Consider the following 8,591-nt stretch of genomic DNA (forward strand, 5'->3'; position numbering starts at 1 on the left):
TGGTATGAATACAGCCAGCATCTTTTTAATCTTATGATTAAGTAAACAATGAACATTGTGCCATTTTTTGCTATAAAAGACAATATTGTTAATTAATATGATGCAGAAACACAGACATTTCAAGAAGAAAATGTCTTTGGTGCCTGTATAGTACTTGAAGCTCATCCTCTGTTTTGTCCAAGCTCTACATCTTCTGCAATTCTATTAAGTAGGTCTATGCAGAAATGTTTGACAGAAGATTTAACCTCAACTTCTCTTTGATTAGTTTGGCTTATAGAAGAATAATTTGTGGGACTGAGTTGTGTGTGCCATTGCTTATCCCATGGTACACTGTCATATGTAACTTTTATTTGGAGGGCTATGTCCTCTCTAGCTCATCAGTTAGCCCAGACTCAAGCTGTATTTTATTCCTTTAATCTTTTTATCACTTTTTTATAAATCAAAACATCTGCACTAAGTGATCATTTTTACTATTCTGTTCTGAACTCTCTCCAGTCAGTCAATATCTTTGGGTATGTAGGCATCTGGAATAGTAAATCATTTTCTGAAAGCAGCCTCTGAAGAACCATATAAAAAGCAACTTACACATCTATTCTCTGTGAATGTTGATCTTCAGATACAGCCAAAACATCACATTAACTATTGAAATGACAAACTCATCTCTTTTCAGTATATTTCTTCCGGATTGCATGCTGCTCTCACTCTTTGTACAAGGGAGTATGAAAGCATAAAATAACTGCTCTTTTCCAGAAACCCTTGCACAGCTCAGCAACTGTGTCAACTCAGTGAATATAATTAGAGATTCAGAGGCTGTGAAAAACCACTGAGAAGTGTGGAGGGGGGAGTAGCTGTAGGCATGCAGAAGAGCTGGCTGCCTGTGGAAAAGGGAGCGTGAGCATCCCGGGAAAACACCACAGTAAATTAGTCAGCACAGGCCAGGTGCTGCAGCAGGCGCTGTGTACCATCACCTCTGCGAGGAGCCCTGCCTTCCCTGCTCTCCTAGAGGTAGGACAGGAAACAGTGTTTTACTCCTCCTTACTCACAACTCTATCCAAAGTCACAAATTCGTTCCTTCACATAGGGCAGTCCCTGCATGACTGTCTATTAAACAGACAACTGTTTCCAAACCTTATCATAATTAAACACACCCAACCACTCCACAACTCTGCTTATATAAGACATAAAAGAAAAGAAAACAAAAAAACAACCACAGTTGTTCCTGATGGCACAGGAAGCCATCAAAAATCTTGCCCATCAAGCCAAATACTTTGCTGAGCTCCCAAACACAGTACTGGGCTGAGTAACGTTATTTAGCTCCCTACTTCTGAACATTGTGTGCAGGCCTGCTGGAAGGGAATTGGAGCAGGCTCTAAGGCTGCCCTTGCTGGGTCGCTTGTTCTCTGAAGGTTGTTTACTGCCCTCGGTTGTTCAAGAGCATATTTCATTTTGGGGGGAGTAATTTAATCAGTTCCAGTCTAATCAGTCCTCTGCCAGAATGAGACTTTGCTATTTTCATTTCTTTCCTGGTGTACTGGGTCTGGCCGGTATGGAGCTAACTTTCTTCATAGCAGCCCTGTGGTGCTGTGTTTTGGGTTTGTGGCTAAAGCAGTGTTGGTAAGACATTAATTATGTGGCTATTGCTGAACATAGCCACAAGCACAAGGCTTTCTCTTTTTTCCCACTCTGCTGCCTCCCTGCTGCCAGTGAGTACGAGTAGGCTGGGGCTGTGCAAGAAGTTGGGAGAGGGCACAGCAGGACAGCTGACCCGAATTGACCAAAGGGGTATTCCATACCATATGACGTCATGCTCAGCAATAAAAGCTGGGGTAGAGGAAGAAGAAGGTGAGGTTTTTTTTCTTCCATGTTGGCCATTGCTTGGAGACCTCTGCTTGTGGGACATAGTGAGTCATTGCCTTTGCATCACTTGGGTTTTGAGGGTTTTTTTTCCCCCCCTTTCCTTCACCTGCTCAACTGTCTTTATCTTGACTCACGAGTTTTCTTGCATTTGCTCTTCCTGTTCTCTCCCCTGTCCCACTGGGGTGCGTGTGGGTGTTTGGCTGCTGGCAGGGCTCAACTCACAGCACCTGGTTACTTCTGAAGCCTTCTGATCACTGAAGTATGTCTGACTGTAAGCTCATTTATAAATGCAGGTCCCAAGTTCAACCACCATGTCTGTGAATAGAGGGACAAGCAATTACTAGGACAACCATAACCTTGAAATGATCACTCCTCTTTTCCATCACGTGGAAATGAAGAAGTGAGAACAAGAGTCACTTTTTATCACTGAGGACTCAGGGCACAAAGCTCAGGAATCAGATGTTGTAGGATTGTACTACCATTGAAGCAAAGAATGAGAATTTCCTTGAAAAGGAATAAGCAATTCTTGCCCCTTTCACTATTCACCACTTCCCCAATTTCTCAGCATCTGCTGAAACTGTCTGGATTGACTTTTGCTCTAAACCCTTCACTCCCTCTGGCATTTTGTAGAAGTAGCTCCTGCCTGGATTGGCAAAGTGTCACCAATGTGCTGAATGAATGCCACAACTCAACAGTCACATCACGCCTTTCTTGCATAGATGTCAAACTGTTTCACAAAACATAGTAAGAATTATTAACCTTGCTTGATCGATAGAAAACCCAAGGCACAGAGCTAAATGATTTGCCCAAGGTTATGCACATGTCATTGGCAGATTGGTGAATAGGCTGTAGGCACATCCTAAATTCTAGTCTAGCATCCCTCTGCTTGACAGTATTAACATCTGAATAATCGTAGCCAATTCCCCTGACCGCTTTCACACACAGCAGGGTGGAAGGCCCAGGGTCTATCCCCAGTATGCTAGTCCTCCTGAGGAACGCATGACTACCTGTTGTGTCCCTTTAGGTCTTCCTTTGAAAGAAAGGAAACAACCATTCTGCATGACCCCATCCGTTCCTGCCAGCTTGCACAAATGAAAAATTGCAGTCGGATACATTGGAGGTGATATCAAAGCATATTCATCTGTAACAGGCCACTAAAAGATGTGCTGTAATCAGCTTGGCTACCTAACGTCTGTCCTGCATGAGCAGATTAAATTGTTTTAAAATGTTTGAACACAGCGCTCGTTGTGATCAATGTTGAGCTGTTGATCAGATCAGCAGGAGTGAAAAATAAAACCACATTTACTCAACAACAAATATTGGCAGCACTTCTGAAACAGGCCAAGGGCTTATTGAAAAGAATATTGATTGAGCCAAGAAAACATCAAGCAGTTATAAAAGTTTAATCATATTCTCATTCAAGCCTGCCTTCAGTGCCAGGAATTAAAATTCTCCCATCTCCTGAGGACGGAAGATACATTTCCATAATGTTCTGTAACTTCCAACACTCTGCATCTGTACCAAATGGTGGAATTATTCATTGCGAATGATTTAGCTGAGATATATAGCCCTTTCTACTGTGAGTGTACAAATTATGCATAAACAAGCTGTGATATTTTGAATGTTTCTCATTTGCAATTGTTTAACAAAGAGCTGGGCAAACCAGAGTTAGCCCACAAGGTATTTTTGAAGTGGTCAAAATAAATATTTGGTCTTCGTGATTCAACAACATATGCCTGGTCGCTTGAACCAGGTGAAACTATAACGGTTCCTCAGCTAGAAAAGATTAATTTCATTAAAAGGATGTGTTCATGTCCTTTCTAGAAAACTGCTCATAAACATTTGCAGTTGCCTGAGAGAACTGCTGTATGCAGAGAGTGAAAGACCATTTTCAGAATGGCATATTTTGGCACAAATGCTGTGGCAGTGTCTGGTTATAGAAGCTGTATGTAGTTTAAGAGCACAGAAGAAGTTAGCGCTTGCTGGGAGAAAACAGGAAATAGTTTTTCTGGGCCGCAGTTGTGAAGATTCACACCTTTCTAAGCTAGACTCGCTGCTGTGGAGAACAAAAAGAAAATAGAGCTATGCCTGAGCTATTATTTCTCCTCCTCTTTCAACCCTCTGCTTCTCTTACATGTGAGGCAAGCTTTATGGAAGTCAAGTGTTGCTGGGTCTGTCCTGCAAGAGGAGATGTGAATGTAGCAGGGGCAGCAGTATCTCAGCTGGCTTCCAAATAGCTGGGACTGTAGCATTAGCAAGAGTAGTAGGGTTGCGCAGGGCACGGACTCCCCCTGTACACCTGGGAGCCCTCAAACACGCTGATGTATTCTCAATATATTCTCTATATACCTGGTTAAATCAGAGTTACATGGCATATATGCCTATGTGTTGTACGATTCACTTATATCCTACTCAGAATAAGGTGTGGTGGGCATCCTTCCCCCATTACAAAGCTCATAAGAGTTCATGGCTATGAATGGGGTCAGTGGGCAGCATAGCTTTACAGACATGTCCTGCTTGTCTCAACCCTCTGACTTCTGACCACTGTGGATCGCAAAGCGAGGAGTTAAACCCATCTGGACATGTAGGCTTCAATTTTCTTCGGGTGGCTTATTGCTTCTGAGGCACAAAGGACAGTTGCATTGGTGCATGGAGTTCTGAATTTCTGACCTTCCTCTTTCTTGCCCCCCACCCTTCTTCTGAGGGCTCTCTTCAAGGAAGTGGGAAGAAATTTTATATGTGAAGAAGGCTTGAAAATTAAAATAGGGTCTGTGTGAAGCTGGCTGAAGGATTGGGTTGCAGAAGAAAAATCAAAGGGGATGGATAAAGACTTGGTAGCAAATTGCTGGGTAGAAAATAAAAACTTGTGATGCGTTGATGAGGGTATCTTGGGTAGAGGTGGCTACAAATAGAAGCAGGGCCAAGAGGAACAGGGAAAGCCTGGAAAACCTTCTTGAACCATAAACAGATGCACACAATGTGGATGCTTGGAGGCCCTTTTCTCAGGACAATGAGGAGGAACTACATCACCCCACATGAAAAAAAAATACAACAGGAAGATTTAGGCCAATTCCTTTCCCAATTTATCTGGGAAGGAAACAGTCAAAGTGACAAGTGCAGAGCACAGGGTTCTGCAGAGCTGTTGTGTCCTGAGGCACCTGTGGCACCTGAGGCACCACGTGTCCGATATGGTGTCTAACATTCATGGATCTGTAGTAGAGTACCCCTAGCTCCAGCTACACAAGCCAGGACAGTGCTTCCTAATGGCACCTATGCTTAAAAATGCCCCATTCAAAGACATGTTCCCAGTCTACACTGTTACACCCTGGTCCTTCACAGATCATCCAGCACCCCTAGCTGCCTGTGCTTATTGCATGACTCTGAGCTGTATGAGTGTTCATCGCGTTGCTTTGACAAGCTAGATGCTGTGATCCCCATCACTTAACCCAATATTTAAAGCGTCACACATCACCATGCTCGGTTAAAGTGAAAGTTTAGGTCTGCCTTTTGGCATAATATACCCAAATAATTTAGAAAGAAAAGTATTGCTTTGCACTAAATTTCTGCCTTACTCTTATGATGCATGAGGTTAACATTTATTTGCTTAGACATTTCTCTGCATTTAGAGAAGGTCTGGTAAGGCGGACACAGACCTATACTGTGAGGTGGGGGTAAGATCATCTCAACAAGGAGATGGGTGCTGGGAGGGAGCAAAGGAGCTGCTAGTCAAGGGGTTGTATCTCTTGCTTGTATGTTTTAAAAGCAATACCATACATAGATGAGCAGCATGTGGGAAAACAAAAGCTGATCAGGAATCATTTACAGATACAGCTTGGGATTACTTTTAGAGTGGAAGTTAGAGCTGGATTTATATAGCTCACCATATTTGGTCATCATACTACTACAGAGGTTATAGTGAAATGGATTCTCAGCAAAACCTCCTTTACGAAAAAATTGTGTTTATTCGGGCTTCTCTATCTCTGCACTCTTTTTGGTATCACAGAAACATGTCGAGATAGATCTGTAGCCAAATACTAATCTCATAAACTCCACAAACACTAACTAACACCATCTGTGGCAATTTTTACTGCAAATTACCACAACATGTGAAATGCTTCCCTCAGTCTGATAAGCAGAGCCTTGTCGTGGGAATAGTGTCACAAGGCCTCCTTCCACCATGGCTCTCATTTCTAGATGTCTCTGGTTTAGATACATAGGAAAAGATGCTTTATTATATCTCTCCAGTAAACAGGTGTCGTGGTTTAACCCCAGTTGGCAACTGAGCACCACGCAGCCGCTTGCTCACCCCCCCACCAGTGGGATGGGGGAGAGAATCGGAAGGGTAAAAGTGAGAAAACTCGTGGGTTGAGATAAAAACAGTTTAATAGGTAGAGCAACAGTCACGCACGCAAGCAAAGCAAAACAAAGGAATTAATTCACTACTTCCCATCGGCAGGCAGATGTTCAGCTGTCTCCAGGAAAGCAGGGCTCCCTCACGTGTAACGGTGACTTGGGAAGACAAACAGCACCACTCCAAACATTCCCCCCTTCCTTCTTCTTCCCCCAGCTTTTATATACTGAGCATGATGTCACATGGTATGGAATGTCACATGGTATGGGATATCCCATTGGCCAGTTTGGGTCAGCTGTCCTGGCTGTGCCCCCTCCCAGCTTCTTGTGTTCCTCCAGCCTTCTCAGTTGGTAGAGCATGGGAAGTTGGAAAGTCCTTGACTAGTATAAACACTACCTATCAACAACTGAAAACATCAATGTGTTATCAACATTGTTCTCACCCTAAATCCAAAGCACAGCACTGTACCAACTACTAGGAAGGAAATTAACTCTATCCCTGCTGAAACCAAGAAAACAGGAAAGTTCATCTTCTCAATGTGCCTTGAATGTCAATGCAAAGCAGAAAGGAAAGAAATCAAAATAAGCAGCAGGAGTAGCACATCTATGAGTAAACAGTTTTCTCCAGCACAAATCTACTCCCCAGATGGCGGAAAGCCATTGTTATCTGTCCTCTCCTGCTTGTTCTCAGGGTCTGACTCCCTCTCCCTCGAGCTTCCCAGTAGCACTTGGGGCAAGTAGAAAAAAGCACAAAGAATTTGGAGGGAAAAAAACCATAGTTCAGCCACCAGCAGACCAAAACAGTGGGAATAGGAAAATAGACATGGAAAAACAACCCATCATACTCTGTTCATATCCGATTTGCTTGCTCTTCACAGAAAATATTCCTTCCTGCCAGCAGCAGACTGTCTTGCCTCAAACATACTTTACCATTGCCACTTTCAGGAAAAACTCTTGGGGCTGGGAGGATTTTGCTTTGAGGATTTCTCTTCCATCTGAAACAAGGATATAGTTTAGTCATTGAACCATTTCCCCCTAACTTTCGTACCTGCAAGACAGTAATTTCTTACATGTCCACCCTCACTTTGGGCTTAACATCATTGATCGGCACTTCCCCTTAGTCCTAGGAATAGCTTCTTGCCTATTGTGCACATCTGGCTTCTATTCAGAGATCTGGCAGCATTTGGCACTTTCTGGACAGGAGGCAGAGTAGGTGACAGCAGAACACATCCTGTATCTGAGTGGGCACAAATGTGCTTTCTGCAACGATCAAAACCACCAGGAACTACTAAGTTAAGATTTATAATTGTGTTCTCCAGGGGCATTTACTAACCCTGGCAGGCAGAAAGCATCATTTTTGGAGCTTCCTTTTTTGGGGAGCAGCACTATGCCTTTATTTTGCTTGATTATTCATATCAGCTTCTTTAGATGGTAGTTCTGATGCGCTGACCTACCACTACAAGAGCTTCCTCTTTCCACTGACTAAGGAAAGTCAGCTCCTAACTTGGGTGCTTGGGAATCTCACCAGCTTAGATACTTAGAAAAAAATGATAATTAAAAAGCTTGGATTTTTTGTGTATTTGTTTTCCTGCACTTTGAAGTTCTAGGGAAGAGCCCAAACTTTCTTGGAAAACTGAAAAAGTATTCTGCTTGGAGGTAGTTCTGGTCATAAGTTATAGTTTGTGTTTTGCGAGCTGTTTGATGTTTACTATTTATGGAATGTTATTGGAAGTCATTGCATTACTTAGAAGATGACTAAACTGTTATGACCTTCACCAGAAGTTGTTTGCTAGCTGACACTGCCATTAGAGGCTGAGCTGGTGAACAGGGTATCAAAGGGAAGACTGACCTAATTAAAAAATAAACGAGGGCAAGGGAATAAAGATCCTCTTTTGACATGAGCACCTTTGGTATAATAAATGACAGAACAATAAAAACCTGTTTAATTGCAAATGTTCAACTTTTTCCTCTAAGTGTTAGCAGCTCTTTAAAAGTGAGCTGTGTTTTAAATCTGAGGGGATTTGAAATCCTCCAGGATAGAAGCAGTTTGTCAAATATTTGTAATTTAAGTAAAAAGAGGAAGAAAAGTGCAAACTCTTCCCATATTGTCCAGAACCATTAAAGCTATGTGCCAGAGGTATGCTGCCAGTGTAAAAAACACACATCATTTTTATTGCTTTGGGGACAGGGATGGAAGGAACTTGTGAACGGATGCTAAGAATGAAAAGCTGTGCCTGAAGTCTGATGGGAGTTTAGTTTCTTTTGATATACTCAAAACTATGTCAATCCTTTCCATTAATATTTCATTCATTTTTAAAAGGAAAATGATCATGGCGATAATACATCACTCATTTTTTTTTAAAGTGTTTTCAAAATACTTATTT

The sequence above is a fragment of the Pygoscelis adeliae genome, unplaced genomic scaffold, assembly GCF_000699105.1.
Source record: "Pygoscelis adeliae isolate BGI_AS28 unplaced genomic scaffold, ASM69910v1 Scaffold124, whole genome shotgun sequence".
In the NCBI taxonomy this organism is placed as follows: domain Eukaryota; kingdom Metazoa; phylum Chordata; class Aves; order Sphenisciformes; family Spheniscidae; genus Pygoscelis; species Pygoscelis adeliae.